Source organism: Macrobrachium nipponense, chromosome 19, assembly GCF_015104395.2.
Source record: "Macrobrachium nipponense isolate FS-2020 chromosome 19, ASM1510439v2, whole genome shotgun sequence".
Classification (NCBI taxonomy): Eukaryota; Metazoa; Arthropoda; class Malacostraca; order Decapoda; family Palaemonidae; genus Macrobrachium; species Macrobrachium nipponense.
The window spans coordinates 9,279,463-9,302,822 of record NC_061088.1 but is presented as its reverse complement, the minus strand read 5'-3'; positions in this window follow the sequence as shown (position 1 = coordinate 9,302,822).

Below are 23,360 nucleotides of genomic sequence, written 5' to 3'. Positions count from 1 at the left end.
CTTATACGCGTGAAGAAACAAGACACACATGTAAATATATATAAATGAATATATATAGATATATATATATATTATATATATATATATATATATATATATATATATATATATATATATATGTATATAATATATAAGTAGTATATATATTATATATATATGAGATATATATTATATATATATATATTATATATATCTTTTTTTACAGTTCTACAAGCGTAATTTGTATAATATACATTAGCACAATGAAAAAGTCAGAATATCTTATTATCTTTCATTCCCCAAAACCCTGATATTTTCATTCCTTAATTTTCAACATAAAAGATCGAGTACGTTTTATTCCTATATTTTTTTGCCAGTTAGAATGATAATTATTGATTTTTTTTTGGTCTTCTCCCCCCACCCCACCCCACCCTCCTGCCTCTATAAAACAACATCTAACTAAGCTATGTACCAAAGGCTTCTGGCATTCATTGGGGGGGGGGTAGGGGGTGTTCACTTTTTTCGAGTATATGGTTAAATACTTCTTCACTTCATTCATCTCTCTCTCTCTCTCTCTCTCTCTGATCTCGCCATATTGAAAAAAAAAAAACGTTTTGATTGTTGTTTGGTTGTTGAATTGAAATAGCAGTGCATGAGAAAATTGAAGCGTAAAAAAAACGCAATGGAGATGCACTGAAATCCTGAATGCCTTAAAAAACAGAAATTGAAATAAAACCAGTCAATGACGACAATAAGCAAAAGAAAATATAAAAAACATAAAAACGAAAAATTCTCTGTTATTATCTACAGAACAAAAAAAGGGAGAAAACGAAAAAACGATGCAATGACCAACCAGACGACTCCAATACATAAAATTCTTCCAAGTGATGTCGTAGGGAAAATAGAAATTATTTCAGATGTTCGATTCCGATTGCTAATAAATGAAAATATTCTCGAGAGATTCCAGTTTGGGGGAAAAAATAGGACGTTTGTTATCACGAAGACCAAGTTATTTAAGATGTGTGAGCGCAAGAAATGAGTTTTTACTCGAAGAAAACGATTCCTTTTATTTTTTTTTTTTACTTTATTTTTCGTTGGCTGGGATCATAAGATTTCTCTTTCTTTATTAAGAGAATTTGGATCATGCCAAGATTATGAATCCACTATTTTTCAAGACAATATTATATCACTTTGATTTATTCTGATTCCAGATGTGAAGTGAATAAATTATTATTTTTTTTAATGAGAAAAGGGAATTTTTATCATACACCATTTATTGTTATATTACTTTACACTATTATTTTCACTTACTATGGGAATAAGCCTACAAAATATTTTGTTGTTGTTTTTCTTGTTGCGGGGCTAGGAAAGGTATATATGAAAGAGCCTAAAAAGGTCTGGAAAAGGTGTTTTGCGTTGAGTTAAAGATATATGAATTTTAGGATAAGATAAAAATTATTTATTTAGTTGATGAAAATGTAAAAAATAAGTAATGTGCATGCTAAACAGTAAAGAAAAATTATTTCTAATACAATATATCGTATTATTTTAATTTTCGTTGGCGAAACAAGGCTTTATTTGACCGTAGATTTTAGCACGTTCTAATCTATGTAAAAAATTAGGAATATAATGTTCACAACTTATGCGTGAGGAGAAAATCTTGCATGCGTCCCGAGTAAGCTGGAGGTCATATCACTGACTGTTTTTATTTTCTGCTCAATTTTTAACACCTCGGTTATTTTTGTGTAATTTGAATATAAAGTCTCGTATAGTGACCCAAGGGACGCTAACTTTTATCTGAATGAGTTAGAAAAGAAATATCTCTAAGCTACTTTTTTTATCTCTCTTCTACTACTTAATTACTTCACAAACTTTTTCGTATTATTTTTATATATCCATCCGACAGCGGCTCTAGATGTCGGGACTTCTGACCATAAAAACATCATTGACCGATAAAAACGTGGGAGTAATCACGGAGAGAGAGAGAGAGAGAGAGAGAGAGAGAGAGAGAGAGAGAGAGAGAGAGAGATCCTGTTACGTAACTGTACAAATATTCAATTTTGAAAATAATTCTCTACGTAGAACTTTCCAGAACCTGTACAGGTGTTTTTTCCAGTCTGATTTACCTTTTGAAGATTTAATTTCGAATATTTTCGTACAGCTACATAACTGTGGATTTTGTTTCTCCAATTAAAGGCTCATGTTACTATGAGCACTTTTTCATTAATAATCATATTTTTTTTTTATTAATAATCATCTTCGCGTATAAACTGAAACAGTTCAGCGAACAAGGGAAGACGAGATGTGTTGAGTTGAACATAGAATTTAGGCCAAGGCCAAGCACTGGGGCCTATGAGGTCACTCAGCGCTGAAATGGAAACTGACAGTAAAAGGCTAGAAAGGTGTAACAGGAGGTAAACCTCAAAGTAGTTACACTATGAATCAAGTGTTAAGAGAGGGTGGAAAGTAAGATTAAGAAAGAGAATATGAAAGGAGGTACAGTAAAAGGAACGAAAGTGGTTGCAGCTAGGGACGATGGGGCACTGCTACAAAGAACCTCAAGTAATGCCTACAGTGCACTGCATGAGGTCCACTAGTGGCACTGCCCTCCTACAGGAGCAAAGGAGAGGGGAAAATTGGTTGTTCTTTTTTGCATAATATTATTCCTTTCAATCCAGCTTGTTTGCAGCAGGATGACCATTAACCTTCATTAATGTGCCCTTCATGTTCTCTATATCTTAGAGACAATTCAGTCTGCCATCACCCAGACTGAGACTGACAGCCAATCTCAGACTTGGTTCATATGGAACTGAAATTCAAGGTAAAAAAATATTATGCTTCTTCTTGCACAAACCAGTCAGAATCCATTACAGGACTTTTACTTTGTGTTATAATTGAAATTTGATTAATATATTTGGTGTTTTAAAAGTACAAAAAAAAAGTATACTTTTTTCTTACAGAAAACCGTCACGAATCCTTAGAACGACTTTTTGCATTATATCATAAGTTGAAAATTTTGATTTAATATAATTCGGTGTTTGAAAGTTACGAAATATGCTAAATTAATTCAGGACTAAAATGCCACGGTGGAATAGTTTACAAATAGGAGATGAAACCATGTAATTAAACTCTTCATATCCGCTCTTGCATCGCCGATGTCTAACCAGATTTCAGATGAAACTAGAATCTTACTTTAGAGACTTATGGGGCGAGTGGTGGGGGTGTGGGGTTGGTGGGGGAGGAGGAGCTGATCCACTTGTGGCAGAAGAGCACTTGGACTCCCCACCCCTCCCCCGCCCCCGCCCCCAACACCACATCTCCACCTTACAGGAACTGTAATGTTGCGTGCCAGTGAAAATCTACAGCTGTTTGAGCAAAAAGGCCTGAACTCCGGAATGACGCAAGTGCGAGTTGCTAACTACACCACTGAGCTGCCACGATCCTAAATGAGTTTTTATAAATTCTAAACTTGTGCTGTGAAAGTGTCAAAACATTCTCCGTGAAAGTGAATTAAAATAGGATATGATAAAGACTTCCAAGGTAAGTACAACTCCCCGAGGAGTTCTACAGTCCTAATAACAATAATTAATAAGTATGATGAATAAAGAATAACAATAATTAATGAATAGTTATGATGAATAAGGAAGCTTGCATTGAAAGTTTGAAACAGTCGCAAACGACAACAAGGCTCGTATACGAATTCGCCCATATTTTCTGCATTATTGCCTTTTCGTCTTAACTCGCATTTAGTACTGCACAAGCAATAATTGCTCACAAACAACGCCATCCCGTTTACAGATACACACAAACACACTCGCGCACATACACACAATGACTGCAAATTGACCGCAATATCGCTAAAACACAGAATGACTGCGAAGGGGTTACTGTTCGCAGCGAATACCGAGCAAGCAGACAAGGGGATCCCTAAAAGATACCTTTACCTTGTCTCCAGGGAATTCAGGGACTCTGATAGTAACAGTCTTCTTGCCATGTGTATTGCAGTGGAGTATTGCAGGAATTATAACGGCAATGCTTTAAATAAGTCTAAATTTTATTAATCTGTTTTCACTGCCTAACTGGATTGTTAACGTGGTGCTCAAAAGATATTCTCTTCAGTCGATTTCTTATTATTTCTTTATATGAAAGTGCAGGGCAACTCCCAACGAAAATGGATATACATTTTTCTTTATATAGTAGGGGGGAGGTTTGATAATGGGTGCTACCTAGGCTTGTTACCTATCTACACGTCACCTACTCTGAGGTGATGTACTAACACGACGGGAGATTCCTCAGGACGACGTGTTTAGTACAAGCCCGTCTAGGATCAAAGTTTTATATGCTTCTATTTGTATATCGTGTGGTCGACGAATTATATTTCACGGCAACTCCCAAACGATAATGGATATACATTTTACTTTATATCATAAGGGGGAAGGTATGATAATGGATGCTACCTTGGCTTGTTATCTGCACGTCACCTACTCCGGAGGTTCTAGTACTAAACACGAATGAGGCTCCTTAGGACGCCGTGTTTAGTACTAGCACCTATATTGTCTGGTCGATGAATTATATTAAATAAACCATATCCTCGTGCGACCGTCTGCTTCACATCTACATTACGGCGTTTAGTACTAGCACCTCGGAATAGTAGGCGACGCGTAGATACCAAGCCAAAGTAGCACCAGAAGAGAACGAAGCATTAGAACGTATTGGCGACTCCCTGATTACAATTCCTGCTCTTAAATGAGAGTTCAGTTATGGAGTCAGTAATATGCCCTAACAAAAACCGGATAAGGGAGAAGGGTTGAGCGGAATGTCGTCACCCTTTTAACAGATAAGACAATCGATACCGGAATTTGTAACATATATTTCTGGGTCAGGTTCAAGCGACAGTGTGTCACAATGATACCGCGGAGACAGAAAAAAAGTCTACTACGTAAACTAGAGTATATTCCCTCTGGGTTTATTTATTTATTTATTTATTTTTTTATTCTGTTGAGGCAAATATGAGTCAGACTATTGAGGGTTTATTGTGACTGGCCGTGTTCAAGCCCGGGCTCAACATCTTGCACCACTGAACCCTAAGCCTAGAAAATTAAGCAGTATGGAGGAGGTTCCTTTGTCCTGGCTTCGAGTGGAAGTGTAATGTCACGATCCTCTTTTATATTACCATCAGTTTTTACTGTTTGGGAGCGCTACTAATTACTCTTACAATATTCGTAACAAAAACCGTCCTCCTTTTTCATTTTAAATCCAGTTATTTTAACAGTAAGAATCAATCGTCAAAAATATTGCGTTATTGTTCGTGATTTTCTTAATCGATAACAAGACAACAGCTGGCCATATGGAGAAAAACCACTAACTACCTCAAAAAGGTGACACATACACATACATACATACATCATGCATACATACATACATACACACATACATATATATATATATATATATTACATATATGTATATATATTACATATATATATATATATATATATATATATATTATATATATATGATATATATATATAATATATATATCTATATATATATATATATATATATATATATATATATATATATATATATATATATATATATATATATATATATATATACTATATATATATATATATATATATATATATATATATATATATATATATATATACATATATATACTTTCAATCTATCACTCTTTTGCTCTTTAAAAGGATGGCTCTATTAAATAATATATTTCCGAGTTCTGGCAAATATTATGAGATGAGTCTTCTAGACACAAACGGTGCTCAAGGATGTTAAAAAAACGTAATTCCGAGGGAAAGGTTAAAAAAAAAACAGCTGGCAAACCCATTCCCTTCAACAAAACCATTAGTGTGAGAAAAAAAAAAGACACCTCCCTATGCAGCAATCAATTACCTCTCGAAAGGGAGAAAATAAGAAAAACCTTCTGTGAGGTTTTATTAAACAAAAATAAAAAAAAAAAATCAGAGAATTAATGAATTCGTCAGATGCCTCCAGACCGGATTCTGTTTCCACGAGAAAACCTGATTAATGACGAGGTCGGCCAGAGGTGCGAAAAGGGAAATAATTAATAGATGGACTCCAGATGTCATCTGGAAGGAAAGTAGGACTGGAAAAATAGACACTTTCTTCTGAGGAGATAGGTTTGTCATTTCCTACGAAGGGGGAAGTCCATTAGCACTTTTCCAGATGGGACCAAGGGCCAAAGAAGAGGGCCGAGCCCAATTTAGGCAACAGAGCCCGGCTGGGTCTTTGCACCATTCGAAACGTATTTAAAGGTACACTTCAAGGGCATCGCTGATTAAGCCGGAATCATGTTTCTTTGAAATGATGCGGTTCATTAAGACAAAATGATTTATTTCTGCAAAGAAAATTACATCTCTTAAGGCGCCACATGTTCTATATTTTGCGGAAGAAATTAATTTGAGTCATGTACGATAACTGTCCCAGATGCTAAACACGTGCAACTTGCAATAGCCCACAAGAGTCTAGTCAGTGGCAGTGGGCCCCATGGAGGCAAAAAAAGAAATATATATATATACATATATATATATATATATATATAATATATATATATATATATATATATATATATATATATGTATATATATATATATATATATATATATATATATATATATATATGTATGTATGTATGTAAATATATATATATATATATATATATATATATATATATATATATATATATATATATACATATATATATATATATATATATATATATATATATATATATATATATATATATATATATATATCTATATACATACATACTATATATATTTATATATATATATATATATATATATATATATATATATATTTAAGTAACGGTAATATATGCGGATATATATTAATGTTTGGAAATGAATAAATTAATGAATAAGATATAACTGCCCAAGACTAAAGATGGAACTTAAACCAAAAAAACTTATTTGTCTTACATTTTCTTCTTTCTCACAAAGTACAACTTTATAAAACATACCGTGACACAAATAAATAAGCAAAAAATGCGCCAAAAACCTTTTGGCGCAATTGAGTTTTCTTCACAGTGTATAATGCTGTATGAAACTCTCAGCCGCGGTGCCAGGCGCACGATCATGACTTAAGTTTAACCTTAAATAAAAACGACTGAGGCTAGAGGGCTGCAATGTGGTATGTTTGTTGATTTGCAGCTCTCTAGCCTCAGTAGTTTTCCATATATGAGGGCGGACACTACTTGTCTGTCCGTCCGCCTCTGATCTTGAAAACCTCTGAGGTTAGTGGGCTGCAAATTGGCAGGTTGATCATCCACCCTCCAATCAACAACATACCAAATTGCAGCCCTCTAGCCTCAGTAGTGTTCTAGATCTGAGGGCGGACAGAAAAAGTGTTGACGGACAGACAAATAGTGTCCGCCCTCAGATCTTGAAAACTACTGAGGCTCGAGGGCTGCAAATTGGTATGTTGATCGTCCACTCTCTCTCTCTCTCTCTCTCTCTCTCTCTCTCTCTCTCTCTCTCTCTCTCTCTCTGACACCACACACACACACATACTTCAACATCTTCAAAAGTGAAAACCTTTCTCGGCTTAAATCTCACTCACGTGATTCAAGCCTATTATTCCCGTTTTCATCATTATCATTCCTAATACAGCAAATGATAAATAAATAAATGAGAGAATAATTGTACAAGGTGTATATAAATTACCAGTACCATTACAAGCAATAAATACTTGTAATGGTACTGGGACTTTATGGACACACTGTATAAGTAAAGCAACTGCATAATTATTAAAACAAAAATAATGAAGTAAACATATACAAAATTCCAAATAATTAAAACAATTAACTAAACCCTTTATATAAATCAATTAAACGATAATAATCAAGTAAAAATAAATAAATATCAAATGAATTAGAAGAGGAAGAGCGTTCACTTAAGCCAGGGAGCAAAGAGCATACACGGCGGGATGTCCAGTTCGGTAGCCTGTAAAAAATGAAACAAAACAAAAGCATAAAATCATGACTACAACTCCATTTCCAAATTCGTGTCCCAAGGTTGTCAAGGACATTTATTTTTTATTAATAAGATGCAGAGGTTCTTTCCATCATACTATTCAATGACACCTGAATTAGATTCTTTCTGTGTGTGTGTGTGTGTGTGTGTGTGTGTGTGTGTGGGTGTGTGGATCAGAAAATTTTAATGAGCCTGTTCACCTATTAAAGTATTCAGGGAATTGCATGCGGACACATGCAGTATCTAAATACAGCCGTATAATCTTGCATAACCCTACTTAAAATGCATCAAATTAGAAAACGCTCACAGACGAACAGCGCCACTAGCGGTCGCTTGAGGAACTAAATCAAATGAACGAAAGAGAACTTGTGAGAAATTCATCATCAACCAGAGAGCCATAAACTTTCACCCCGTAGAAGGGCAGTGCCATTACTTAGGGTTCTTTGCAGCGTGCCTTTGTTTGTTTGCATGGTGTTTTTACATTGCTTGGAACTAGTGGTTATTCAGCAACGGGACCAACGGCTTTACGTGACTTCTGAACCACGTCGAGAGTGAACTTCTATCACCAGAAATACACATCTCTCACTCCTCAGTGGAATGCCAAAGAATCGAACTCTTGGCCACCGAGGTGGCAAGCCAAGACCATCCCGATCACGCCACGGATGCGCTCGGCGTGCCTTTGGTCTCATTCCTTTTACTGTACCTCCTCTCATACTTTCTCTCTTCCATCTTACTCTCCGCCCTCTCCTAGCAATAGATTCATAGCGCAACTGCTTTGGGGTTTAGCTCCTGTTACGCCTTTCACACCTTTTTCTGGCAATTTCCGTTCTAGCGCTGAATGGGACTCATTGGTCCCAGTGCTGGGCTTTCGGCCTCAATTCTACATTCAATTCAATTCAATTCATAAACTCTCACGAACGCCGACCTGACAGAACTAATACAGGAAATATAAGTAGTATAAATATAAGGAGAGACAAGGGCTAAACTAATGACAAATTTAGCAATAAAACTGAGGATGCGTCAAGAAGGATTCAGTAATAAATAAACAGCATATTAGTAGACGACAATTTACCAACAATGCGTTCCTATGAGGAAACAATAAACATGATAGCAAAGATCACGAAAGGAATAAAAGACAAGAAAACCGTACAAACAGAGAAGAAGAATTTCAAGCAACTCAGGATATACTACAACAGGATAAGCAAGACTGAAGGCACCATGCAGACACAGCAGAAGGTTCAGAAAGACGACTCATCAGATGAAGACCTTATACCCGAAAACGAACCTAATTCGGACTCAGACTCAGAAGTAATTTGCACGAAGAAATCCACAAGGATTAACTTCAGCATCAAAACAGGAATACCTGAAAACTGAAAAAATGAAAGAACAATCACACATGATTATTAGATCATTGTAACTCGAATGAATTCAACTCTGTTAAGAATTGAAATAAATCAACCTAACGTGAAATCCTGGAAAACAAATAATTTTGAATGATATGATATATAACATGGGGGGGGGGGAGAAGAAACACTGACATAATATTATTCAATGGGAGCGGTATGGAACGATATGAATCTATGAAAATATCTTGGTATAATTCATATAAGCAAAACTTTGCTGATGGACCTTTTGCAGGAATAGCAACAGCAATCAAGAATAATGTTAGAAATAGATTAATAGATGACTTCCAAGGCGACATTTTAGTAGTCCAAATTCAGACTAACAAAGGACCAATAGTGATTGATCGCTATAGTTCACAAGCCGCCAAGAAGACATTATTTCCCACTTCCAGATGTAATAAAGTTAATTAACAGGAGCGAACCAACATAATCTCTTTGCGGATCTAAATGCCAAACACCAACTATTTGGATATAGATAGTCTAATTACACAGGTAAAGAAATGGTCAGATTAATAAATAAAAAAAGTATAACATACATTAAGGGCCTGATTTAGTTGATTTCGTAGCAAAACACAGAAAGGGAAAGCCAGATATATATTAGGAAAGGAAATAACAAATTCACTTAAGTGGCGCCAATACAAAAAAAGACAAGCAGCCTCTCCGATCATATACCAATTACATTGTCAACAAATCCAATGGTGATTCCATCTTTAGAAAAACCAAATATAAAGAGAGCAAGTTGGGAAAGCTTCAAAAATGAAATAGAAGGTAAAATGAACAGACAAACAACAATGCATTTAAATGAAATAGAAATAACAAAAGAAACAGTAGACCAACAACTTGAAACATGCTACAAAAATGTAGAGGAAGCTATGAAAAATATTATACCCATAAAAATACATACTTATAACAGGTTGGAACAACACATTAATGAGAAAAGAAAGTAGGTATCACTACAAGAACAGTTAGTACAAGAAAACTCGAGACCTCATCATCAAAATTGGGAAGACCGAATAGAAAATAAACAAAAACAGTACAATCATCTAAAACAATTTTGAAGCTCCGTTGCAAGACTGATGGGAAGCAAATCTAATATATCACCATACATTTAGCGCCTCAGTGGCGTGGTCGGTATGGTGCTGGCGTGCCACCTCGGTGGCCGCAATGTTCGATCCTTGGGCATTCCATTGAGGTGTGAGAGATGTGTATTTCTGGTGATAGCAGTTCACTCTCGACGTGGTTCGGAAGTCACGTAAAGCCGTTGGTCCCGTTGCTGAATAACCACTGGTTCCATGCAACGTAAAAACACCATACAAACATACATAAGGCATAAGAATGTTTAATATAATGGAAAAGTTACAGTGATAGGTTAATATAAGGCCATAATAAGAAAAATTTTACCTTTTCCTAATAAATTGAGGCTAAACCACACTTTACATCACGCTTACTCATTCTTAACTCTCTAAACTCTCTAAACTATATATATATATATATATAATATATATATATATATGATATATATATATATATATATATATATACATATATATACATATATATAGTATACACATATATATAGCAATTTGGTGCAAAAGGGGAAGGACAATAATTCTTCATTCCTTTCTAAGTACTATTCTATTATGCTGCTGACGTTTCAAGTCGATAAGTCCCATTTTTGAAAGCTACATAATACAAGAAACAGACTCGGAATAAAAAGTTTTTTTACATACAACATAGATTATAAGTACAGTGAAAAGGAAGAAGAGAGTTTACCAAATACAACACACACACACACACACACACACACACACATATATATATATATATATATATATATAATATATATATATATATATATACTATATATATATATAAGTCATATCACATTACCGTGATTCATATACTATATCGAGTTACAAATGTCCTTTAATATCTAATTCGCTCTACCTCGGAATTAATATATTTTCATATATGTTTTAACCAAAGGGGAATTTTCTAGACGATAATAGAATTGCCGGTCGACGGGCACGAACCATCGACATCTTCCATTCCAGGACTGACAGTGAAGCCTTGCGGTGGCGGGGTGGGCTAAGGCTTCACTGCCAGTCCTGGAATGGAAGATGTCGATGGTTCGTGCCCGTCGGCCGGTAATTCTATTATCGTCTAGAAAATTTCCCTTCTGTTAAACATATATGAAAATATATTAATTCCGAAGTAGAGCGAATTAGATATAAAAGGACATTTGTAGCTCGATATATATATATATATATATATATATATATATATATATATATATATATATATATATATATATATATATATATATATATATATATATATAGAGAGAGAGAGAGAGAGAGAGAGAGAGAGAGAGAGAGAGAGAGAGAGAGAGCCCAAGGCACCTTCAAACAAACCACAACCGGCAGATAGAAAGATTCACAAAAGAAATCTCGGCCCTACGAACCAAAATCATTATTGGGTTATACATATACCCATCGTAATGCATGCCAAGGTCACATTACATTACCTTTCAGGAGGGTCCCTTGGGGTACCTCAGGAAAAACCGCCAAAGACCAAACAACTCAGACGACGTACTACTCCATCTCCCACAAATACAAACATACACAAACAGACATAGACACACACATACAAACAAACATAAACACACGCAGTTTTACTCCAATCCGGTATAATCAAGTCTCTGCTTGCCAAACTGACCTTACCACCCAGGTGTGTTGACAGAGATGTTGTGCATCGCAAGCATGCCTGATTTCGTTTGTTGCGATAGCAAAGGTAAAAAGCATCGTACATCATCAGCTGGGTGGGAGAGCAACCCACTGAAAGGAGACAGCGAATAGGGGAAGATCTTGAGGGCAAGAGACATGGGCGGCTCTAATAATAATAAAGTCAGGCATGTATTACTCTGTCTAATATTTGTGCTACACTTTAGGGGTTTTATTTATGAGAAAGAAAGAGAGAGATAGAGAGAGAGAGAGAGAGAGAGAGAGAGAGACCCAATTAATCAATGTATGTGAAGAGAGAAGAAGATTAGCAGTCTAAAATAATATATATATATATATATATATATATATATATATATATATATATATATATATATATATATACTTATACTTTACTTATGAACTCCTAGACGCAAACTTTGGATGAAATTATATTTTGACAAAATAAACAAGAGAGAGTCAATATGATTTCAGTTCCTTAGATATTTGAGAGAGAGAGAGAGAGAGAGAGAGAGAGAGAGAGAGAGGGCAAGCAGTAATGCAGTAATAATAGTAGGAGAAGTAGCGACATTGGAAAAACTTGATCATAGTGGTCTATATCCAACCGGCGTAAATATTCACGTGACGACTGTTACAATGGCATAAAACGAGTGACTTTGAATTGATGGTCACCCCCCCCCCCCAACCCACACCCCTAAAAAAAAACAACGAATATTTATGGCATCATAAATGCCATCTCCCAAAAGATATACTTAATCTTCTATCTAGGCAGAAGACGGGAATGACATTGTTAATAAAAAAAAATCTTAGAGATTACTTCTACAATTCACCAATCTTCCGTGCTTTGGAAATCGTTAAATTATTTGAAAGCATAAACTTGTACCTTTTGAACTCGGGGGAAAAAAAAACCACCCGTCGGGTGCAATATAGCGTGACCTTGGGCACTTGACAAAAGCAGGACTATGTCTGCAGTGAGGGCTCATTCCAGCCTTGGCCACAAGCGTGCTTGCATCTCTTGCGCCGTTGCATGGGAGACGTTTTGGCTTTCATGAAAAATTGATATAACGTCCTATTCGGACTTTATTTATTTTCATCTTACAAATATCTACAGAGATACGCCATTCGCCTCAACTTATTATCAGAAGAGTATTCCTTCATAAGTTCTCTCTCTCTCTCTCTCTCTCAAATATTTAAGGAACTGAAATCATATTGACTCTCTATCTCTCTCGCTTGTTTATTTTTCTCAAAAATATAATTTCAATCCAAAGGTTTTGCGTCCAGAAGGTTCATAAGTAAACTATAAAGTCGATACTCGGTTTTTAGAGCCCTGGTCTACCTCTTCGTCTTCGCTAATTCAAAATAACCTGATTCTGAATTGGAATTGGTGGTCGCTCCCTCATCTCCTCTCATCTCTTGCCCCTCATTCAAATAAAACCTGAAGTGTTAGCACAAAATTTTGTTAATCGCATGGAATACATGATCTCATGCTTGCTGACATGTGCCCTGACCTCATCATTATCAACGGTCCTATCCTCACCTCGCTTCAAGTCAAGGTTTTCCCCCAATTTCGCTATCCTCCGTTCAGTGGGTTGGGGCCTCTCCCACCCAGCCTGACGTATGCTTGATGCTGGACGTTGCTTTTTTGCCTTTGCTGTTGCAGAACAAACGAAATTAGTCATGCTTGCAATTGCTGAACAACTCCCTGTTGACATTGATTTTGGCCTTCTACTGCAGACAAAGCCGGAAAAAGTTCAGTTTGGAATGCAAAGTGACGCACCACCGACCGTGGATTTCTCCCTACAAGTTTGAGAAAAAACTATGCGCTCGGCGTGCTTATGTCTTTGTTTTTTTTGTGTGTGCAACGTGGTTTGTTGTTTTGTTAAAAGAAATTTAAGTGGGTTAAAGAACACGCGGCAATGGCGGGGATTCGTTCAACCAATGGACCTTTCTTTGGTACGTTTTTGATAGGTGAAGGAAGGAGCCACTTGGCGGAACGAAACCTGTTGGGCCATTTTTGTATCCACATGACAGTTTCTTCTCCATTTTCCTATGTGGAATAAAAAATTCATAATTTTTATATAATACTAATATATTACTATATAGACTAATACGCTATAACCCTATATATATTATCTAGTATATAATATAATATTTAGTATACTACAATCCCAAAGGCGGGTTCAGGGAAAGGCGATATGCCATATTGCATTTTATTAAAATATATGCCGAGAACGTTTCAACAACCTGCAACATAAGTTGCATTTTTCGGCCAGGTCCCGCTGCAAATAAAGTCTAACAGGGCGATCAGTAAACTAATAAAATTAAGGGAAAAGTTACTATTAATATTATTATTATAATAAAACATTCCGAAATAATTGAATTGATGAAAACATTTCACTTAAAGTAACAAGGCAAAATGGCTGGTGACAACCTACCCAGAAGGAAGTTAAAACATACTAGTCGTATAGAGTTACGACGAGAGAGAGAGAGAGAGAGAGAGAGAGAGAGAGAGAGAGAGAGAAGAACAAAAACATACAGAAACAGAGAAAAACAGCTCAACAAGACCATCAAGGCAATAAACAATTGTGTGGATGACGTTTGGGAGTTTAATGGTGGTACAGTCAATTTGATAATAATGGATTCCAGTATTGTTAAGTCGTTTTCTTTTGTACCTGTCCTACTATTGAAAAATCTTTATTGTCTACATAGGTTTTACATATTTTTGAATGGTTTTTGATATTAGATTGTTCAGGGCTAGACAATCTACTCCCAGTTCTGAAGCTGACCCCTCTGTGAGCATCAATGCGCACTTTGTACATCCGACATAGATCCCCTGACTACATCTGGGGCACTTGTACATTATTATAACGTTGGATGTAAACAAAGAACTGAGCTTGTTTCTTTGAACTTGAAGAGTGAGCCAACGGTTCGGGGATTCTTCGGAATGAAGTTTCAGGTTGAGGGCCGGTAATTCCTTTTGAATGATCGTTAGAAATTTTTTCCTGAAAGTGTCATCTTGTATGTAGGGGAACGCCGCGTACAAATTCATTTTAGGGACAGTGTGATATAGAGGAGGTGGCGTCATCTTCTTATTCAACATATTATTTAACTGTCTGAAGAATAGTTTTGATGGAAAACAGTTGTTCCTGAAATAGTTTGAAAGAGTTGTTATTTCCTCATGAAAAGGTCAGCCAATTAGATGACAGAGTAAAAGCCGTGTGGAGGAGGGTAGAAAAACAGCGTTTAATTTAAAATTGAAATAACACGAGCTATAAAATTTCCATCCCTAAACCCGTAAATATGCCTTTACGATATATACCCGTGTGGGAATCCTACCGAGTTCTTGGAAACAAGAACATCAAAAATGGGAGTTTACCATTAGATTCTTTTTCTAGCATAAATTTTATGTTGGGGTGTTGGGTATTGACGAAGTCCAAGAAAGAATCTGCATTAAAATCTTGTTTAAATAGGACAAACGTGTCAGCAACATAACGTTTATGAAATAAAGGGAGGAAGGATAAGGGGCAGGTATCCATTATGTGCTCTTCCAGAGAGTTCATAAAAATGTTTGCGAGCGTAGGTCCCAAAGGACTTCCCATGACCATTCCCTCCACCTGTTTGTACAGAACTCCATTGAAAAGGAAGGCTGTGTCCAGCACGGCCAGCTCTAAAAACTGTTTAAAAAGATTCTTGCTGAAATTATGAAATAAAGCATCGTCATCAGGAAAATCATTTCATTATATATATATAATATATATATATATATAATATATATATATATATATTATATATATATATATATATATATATATAATTATGAATAACTTGATCACGGAGTATATAAAACGTGATGCTATGCAAAAGTTTAAAAGAATTGAAGAATGATAATAGCTTACACATTACCAAGGCTGATAAATCCAATAGTTTAGTGGGTTCTTGACAAAACTGACTACATATCACGCATGTATACTTTACTAGAGGATGAAATAACTTACAGAAAACTTCGCAAAAAATCCGTTGGACCAAGTAAAAAAACTTTAATATCAATATCAAACAAATTCTTAAAGATAAAAAGAACTTTTGCGTAAGTTAACTGTAAAGTGTCCCTCATTACCTATTTATATGGCCTAGTCAAAACTCATAAGGAAAACAAACCTATGCGCCCAATTATTAGTACTGTAGGATCAATTGCTTATAAACTATCTAAATATCTTACTAAACTGTTATCCCCGCTACTGGAACTGTATCTAATTCACACATCCGGAATTCTCTTGATCTTGTGGGAAAATTAAATACATTGTACTAAACCCTAGCGATATTTTTGTCAGTTTTGATGTATGTTCTTTGTTTACAAAAGTCCTTATTGACTCTGTGCTAGAATATTTAAGTAATGAACTTGTACTGCATGAATTGCCTATGTCCGTTAGTCACATAATTTCCTTAAATTAAGTTATGTATTTGTGATTAACAGATTTATTTTTAATGGAGAATATTACCAACAAATATTTGGTATGGCCATGGGCGGGTAACCCTTTATCACCTCTCCTTTCAAACTTATATATGGAATTTTTGAGACAGCACCTCCCGAATATCACACTTATCCCCTTAAAATGGTACCGATATGTCGATGATATCTTAGTAGTCTTACCTGGTGGTATCGATGTAAATGATTTACTGTCTAAATTGAATAATTTAGTGCCATCCATAAAATTCACTGTTGAAATTGAAAATAACAATGTCATCCCTTTCCTAGATGTATTAATACATAGAGAATCTTTCCAATGCAAATTCAGTATTTATAAAAACCCACAAATAATTTAACATATGTACATTTTTATTCTGGCCACCATCTTAATATTAAATTTCAATTTTTTTCTTCTATGTTCTTATGCGCTTTTGTGTATCACGAGTCCACAAATATCGGGAACCAAGAAATAGAATACATAAAAAAGATAGGAAACGCTCTCTGCTACCCACCTCATTTAATTGATTTATGTTATCAAAAAGCTCACAAAAAGTTTTATAGTGTTGCTATTAATGAAAAAGAAATGCCTAAAAATGTACTTAGCTTACCTTATTTTCGTGGATTTGAAACCATAAAATCAATATTTAAATCGTTCAATGTTAATGAATAGTGTTCTCTTATAACAATACCATTAAAGATATGTTAATTAAGAATATGGTCCCGTAACAAATAACAACATCATTTACAAAATTCCTTGTAAGGATTGCCCATCGTTTTACGATGGTCAGTCAAGTAAAAATTTATGTGTACGTATAAAAAAGCAGCATATGTATTCAGTTAGGACAGCCCAGACTTCAAATACACTGTTTATCCATCTGAGTGAAAAATCTCATTGTATTAATTGGGGTGATACCTCGGTAATTGCTAGATCTAAAGATTATGTTTCAAGAAATTTACTGGAATCGGCAATTATACAAATCACTAATAAAAACAACCTAAATCTTAGTCTGGGAATGTACCATTTGGACCCATATATTTGTAAGATGTTTATGAAGGACCTTAAAATAAATGAACAACTAATAAATTAGTCCCACATGTATATAGTTATTATTTCTTTCGCTCTCTCTCTCTCTCTCTCTCTCACTCTCTCTCTCTCTCTCTGTGGTTCGATATTTTCTCTCCCTCTTACTCTTGCTCGATATATATATATTTATATTTTCTTTCGTCTTTTCATTAATACTAAGTTTTTGGGGGAAAATTTGTTTAAAAATTCATGATATTAAATTGTATATGCTCCCGTGTTTTTTCAAAAATTGTACTGTTTTTCTGGGAGAATCACTTGTTTACTGCGTGTATCCTTCAAGGTGGGGCGACCCTCAGGCGGCTTCTCCTTTTCTGTAGAGTGAAATCGCGCCCTATTGCGTTGTTAATCTTGTAGTGTCAGTTTGTATATTAAGCTTTCTTTTTTTGACTATGTTGTTCTCTGTAAAACCAGTTTGCCTCAGTAAAGGGTCCGAACGGGACCGAAAGTACTTGGCTATCTCGCTTTTTCAATTTTTCCTTCGTGGCAAAAAACCTTTATATATATATATATATATATATATATATATATATATATATATATATATATAACCAGAAGACGAAAGCTTTGAACCCCATTATTGATTTATATATATATATATATATATATATATATATATATATATATATATATATATATATATATATATATATATATATATTATATATATATATATATTATATATATATAATATGTATATATCTATATATATATATATATATATATATATATATATATATAATATATATATATGTATATATATATATATATATATATATATATATATATATATGCATATATATGTGTGTATATATATATATATATATATATATATATATATATATTGTCATATTATTTTTTACTACCTTCAGGTAACAATGGCCAACGTAAACGTAGAATTGTATGAAATTCCCATCACTCCCCAAGACGAAGACGACATATACGACCTGATGAAGGTATCGTACGTGGATCGAGGACCTTTGGTACGTGTATTATCAAGTTTCCTTGATGAAATATAACAACAGTAACTATTATTTATTATTAAACTGCCCAGAAACAATACTAAGAGCCGAATAGACTCAACGCCCTTGTGTGGATTTTAATTAATATATTTTGATGAAAACTTTACTCTTCTGTACAAATTACTGTCTTTACTGGTGTTGACTGAATTCATGTCTTCAGAGGACAACATCTATTACACTTAAATATCTTTTCACTTAAGCTTTCTTCTTAGTGTTTGAATTTAAGTTCAGTTCATTATTGTCCAGTAAACGCTGGAACTTCAGAGGTTCTCGTCTTGAGTGGTTGCAAAATATATAATTACTATTATTATAATTATTGCTATTCTGGCGAGGCTCAATCTTATATGTATCGCTGATACATCAAAATATCGAACGATACCTTCAACATCTAACATCTAACATCTCACAGAACGTCAACATCACCCTAATTGGCAACATTCGTAGTCATCCATCTTCACTGATCCGGCCACATAACGAAACCAGTAAAAACTTCGGCGCAAACGAGTTTTCTGTACAGCCACTGCAGCGTATAATCAAGGCCACCTAAAAAAAAAAAATCTATCTCTCGGTGTTCTCGGTACAATGCTGTATGAGCCGCGGCCCAAGAGACTTTGACCACGACCCTGTGGTGGCCTCTACTGTATTAGGCCAATATAAATGAAATGAATTTAAATTTGAACAGGAGAAAGAAAGCTCAAGAAAAAAAAATTTAAATGCATATAGATGTTGTCTTCTGAGGACATCAAAACAATCAGCAACAATAATGATAATTGAACAGGAGAGTCAAGTTGCCAGAAGCACGATTGAGGCTAACTTTAACCTTAAATAAAATAAAAACTACAGAGGCTAGAGGGCTGCAATTTAGTATCCTTGATGATTAGAGGGTGGAGGACCAACAAACCAAATTGCAACCCTCTAGCCTCAGTAGTTTTGAAGATCTGAGGGCGGACGGAATAAAGTGCGGACGGACAGGCAAAGCCGACACAATAGTTTTATTTTACAGAAAATTAACATCACCACTGACTTATTTTCCCGGTGCCTAACCGTCTAACATCATTATTACAAAATCAAACATCAACATTCAACATCTATAACGCAACCATCTGTCGCCCCAAGAGTCTCCAACATCCTTAGGACAACATCATCAATACAGGAAGTCCATAAGTCCCGGTACCATTCTGAACAATAAATACTTGTAATGGTACTGGGACTTTATGGACACCCTGTACGTACAATGTTACTGATGCTGACGCTCTTGAGTCTGGAAGATGCTGCTGAGATCAAACTTTCATTTATCTTCTTCTTTTAATTCCTGCGTTTATTTCTGCATGTTTTTAAGCGTTTTTTTTTTTTTTTTTTTTTTTTTTGTTTTTTTTTTTTTTTTTTTTTTTTTTTTTTATACTATTATATTTATGTTTTTTACTATGTATATTAAGTGCAATTTTTTTATATATTTTTGAAGTTTGCAGATAATTGTTCTATAGAAATGAGCGCACCTTGAATACTACTACTACTAATAATAATATTATCTCTGTTTTTTTATATGCATATTAATTGTAATTTTCTTTCTTTTTAAGTTTGCAGAATAATAGGTCTATGAAAATACGACCTCACCTTGATACTACTACTACTACTACTACTACTACTACTACTACTACTAATAATAATAATAATAATAATAATAATTATAATAATAATAATAATACTGGAGAAACAAATCCACCGTTATGTGAAAATCTGATCGGTTCCCCTTATCAATCAGATTGATAAAAGGAACCGAACAGATTCCCGAAAGCTATCCTTAAAGTTTTGAATTTGAATAGATGTAAATTTAAATAACTGTGGATTTGTTTCTCCATTTGAAGACTCGTCCTACTATGAGGATTTTTTAATATTAATACTAATAATTTTAAGCCAACCCTCCTCGCCTCCCTTCCTTCCCTCCCAAGTGCGTAGGACTTCACATGACCTTCGAGGAATTCTATCCGATGCTGAAGAAGGTCCTGCCGCCGACCTTCGACAGTCAGGTCAGCTTCGGTTTGAGGGAAAAGTCCTCCGGGAAGCTGGTCGCCTTCATACTCAGCCGGATTCTCCTGCCGAGGACGACCCAGAAATATTCCCCGAGGGAGGATTTGAAACCGAAAAAGTATAGTTCAAGTTTTTTTTTTTTTTTTTGAATAAGGATTTTGTATCACTTTATCGGTCTAGTTCTGTCTAAGTTTGCAGTTTTTCGAACAAAGATTTTGTATAATTTTATCGGCCTAGTTCTGTCTAAGTTTGCATTTTTTTTTACAAAGATTTTGTATAATTTTATGCGCCTAGTTCTGTCTATTGTATAATTTTATTGGCCTAGTTCTGTCTAAGTTTGCAGTATTTTTAACAAAGATTTTGTATAATTTTATTGGCTTAGTTCTGTCTAAGTTTTATTTTATATTTTATTGACCTAGTTCTAAGTTTGTAAAAACTTTTTTGCACAAAGATTCCATATAATTTAATTGGTCTAGTTCCAAGTTTGGTTTTATTTTTTGCACAAAGATTTTATATCTTATTTGCCTGGTTCTAAGTTTGGTTTCATTCTTTGCACAAAGATTTTGTATCATATTACTGCCATAGTTCCACCAGAGTCGTAAAAAAGAAGTCAATTATTTCTCCTGACATCTGGAACAGCCCTTAGATTTCTGCTGAAAGCGGAAATGGGCCACAAGGAGACCCGAGAAGCCAACGGAATGAATCGTTAACCATGAAATGGTGAAATCACTCTGCTGGTTTCCTAGACTCAACAGGTCAACCACTTCTGCCTAAACCAGGCCGTCCGCTAAGGCCTGTTGCAAGTTTAACGAGCTTGAATATATATATACTTCTTTCTCTTACAGTCGAACCATTACACGAAAGTGCTCCACCACTTGTGTTCAGACATCGATGTCTTGCAAGACGGGACATTTAAAAAGCAATTGGAGTTGCAGTGTCTGTCTGTTCATCCAGACTACAGCAGAAGAGGCTTGGGAAGGAAGCTTCTTCAGGTGAGAGGGGGCCCGTGGGGGAATAAGGGGCTCCATAGCCCTGAGTCAGCGGTTTCATATAATGTACTAGCTGACCAACCCGGCAATGCCTGGGAAAACTCTGAATGACAACTGATAAACTCTCTCTCACTCTTTCCTTCTTTCCACTAACTAACAACCCCCTCTATTCTCATATCCTCTCCTTCCAACTCTATCTCTCTTTTTTCTCTCTTTCTCTCTCTCTCCGTAGTAGCCATCTTGCTTGGTGAGACGTACCCGCGTGAAGTCACAATAATCAACAGATATCACAAGTTTAACCATACGACTAGAATTTGAGAAATATCTAGAAGTGTTCGTGAACTATCGGTGATAAGATTAGTGTGAAAATAGTAGGATAAAACGTCTTCTAAGTTAGTTTATCAAGTGTAAAACTATAAATCAGAACAAGATGGCAGTAAGTTCCAACTGCGGGAAAAGGTGGCGTAATTTGGCGTGTCTAGCAGATTCGCAATATGATGAGGTAGCAGGAAGGGAACTGGCATTTCTCATCTATGAAATCAGCAACAGTCCTAACCAAAAAGATACAAAAGCATTCATAGATATATTAGAAGGATATAATCCTTCAAACTGGAACAAATCTAATGAAAACATCTTGAAAATAATTGAAGAAGTTCCAAATAAAGAAAAATCCAAGTGGTCAAGAGACTCATAAAGAAAAAATATACATAAACCAACATATTCCGACAAAGAAAAGAATAGGTGAATCTTGTGAATATCCTAATTGATTGCATTAGGAAAAAGAATGCCAAAAGCATGCAAACTGTGTAAGTTTGGTATAGCATAGTCAATCCACAAAACCTAATCAGAAAATGTGCTGCATGCAACATTCCGACCCATCCACGAGTGTGCTGAGGTAAGACAAGATTTGAGAAAGATACAAGAATTTTTTGTTCAACATGTCTATCATGGTAGACAATGTTATTAAATCAAGATTGAATGTACAAATAGTTTGAACAATGTAGGATTGAAGAAAAGAAGAGAGAAGAAGAAGAAGAAGAAGAAGAAGATGAAAACGGAAAGAGTAACTAAACAAAATGAAATGACAGAAAAAAATAAGAAAACAAAGAACAAGATAAAAGTTATGGATGCAGAGATAACTCATTTATTGATACTACACTATGAGTGGCAATAAAGCAGCATACCTACGAAGAAATAAATTACGAATATGACAACAACGAAAAAAGCAAATCCCGAAGAGGCTCTACCCAGATCTATACAATGACGGAAAGAGGAAAAAATAGACAAGAAAGACAAAATCTGCAACCTTTTGAAAAGAGGGAATTGCAGATTTGGAGAAAGATGTTACTACAAACATCCTAAGATATGTCAAAACTATGAAATATATGGTAAATGTGCATACTTAGATGGATATGGGGATGATTGCAGAGATCTGCATCCAAAAATATGTAAAAACCTAATAAGAAGAAAAGGATGTAAGTTCGACAAAAAATGCAAATATATGCACCCCTGTAGCCATGAATCATAATCAAATAAATAACCAACCAAGTAATAAAATCCAAAATAAGAAAGAAAACAAATAAAGAGAGAAATCAAGAATATCAGGTAAA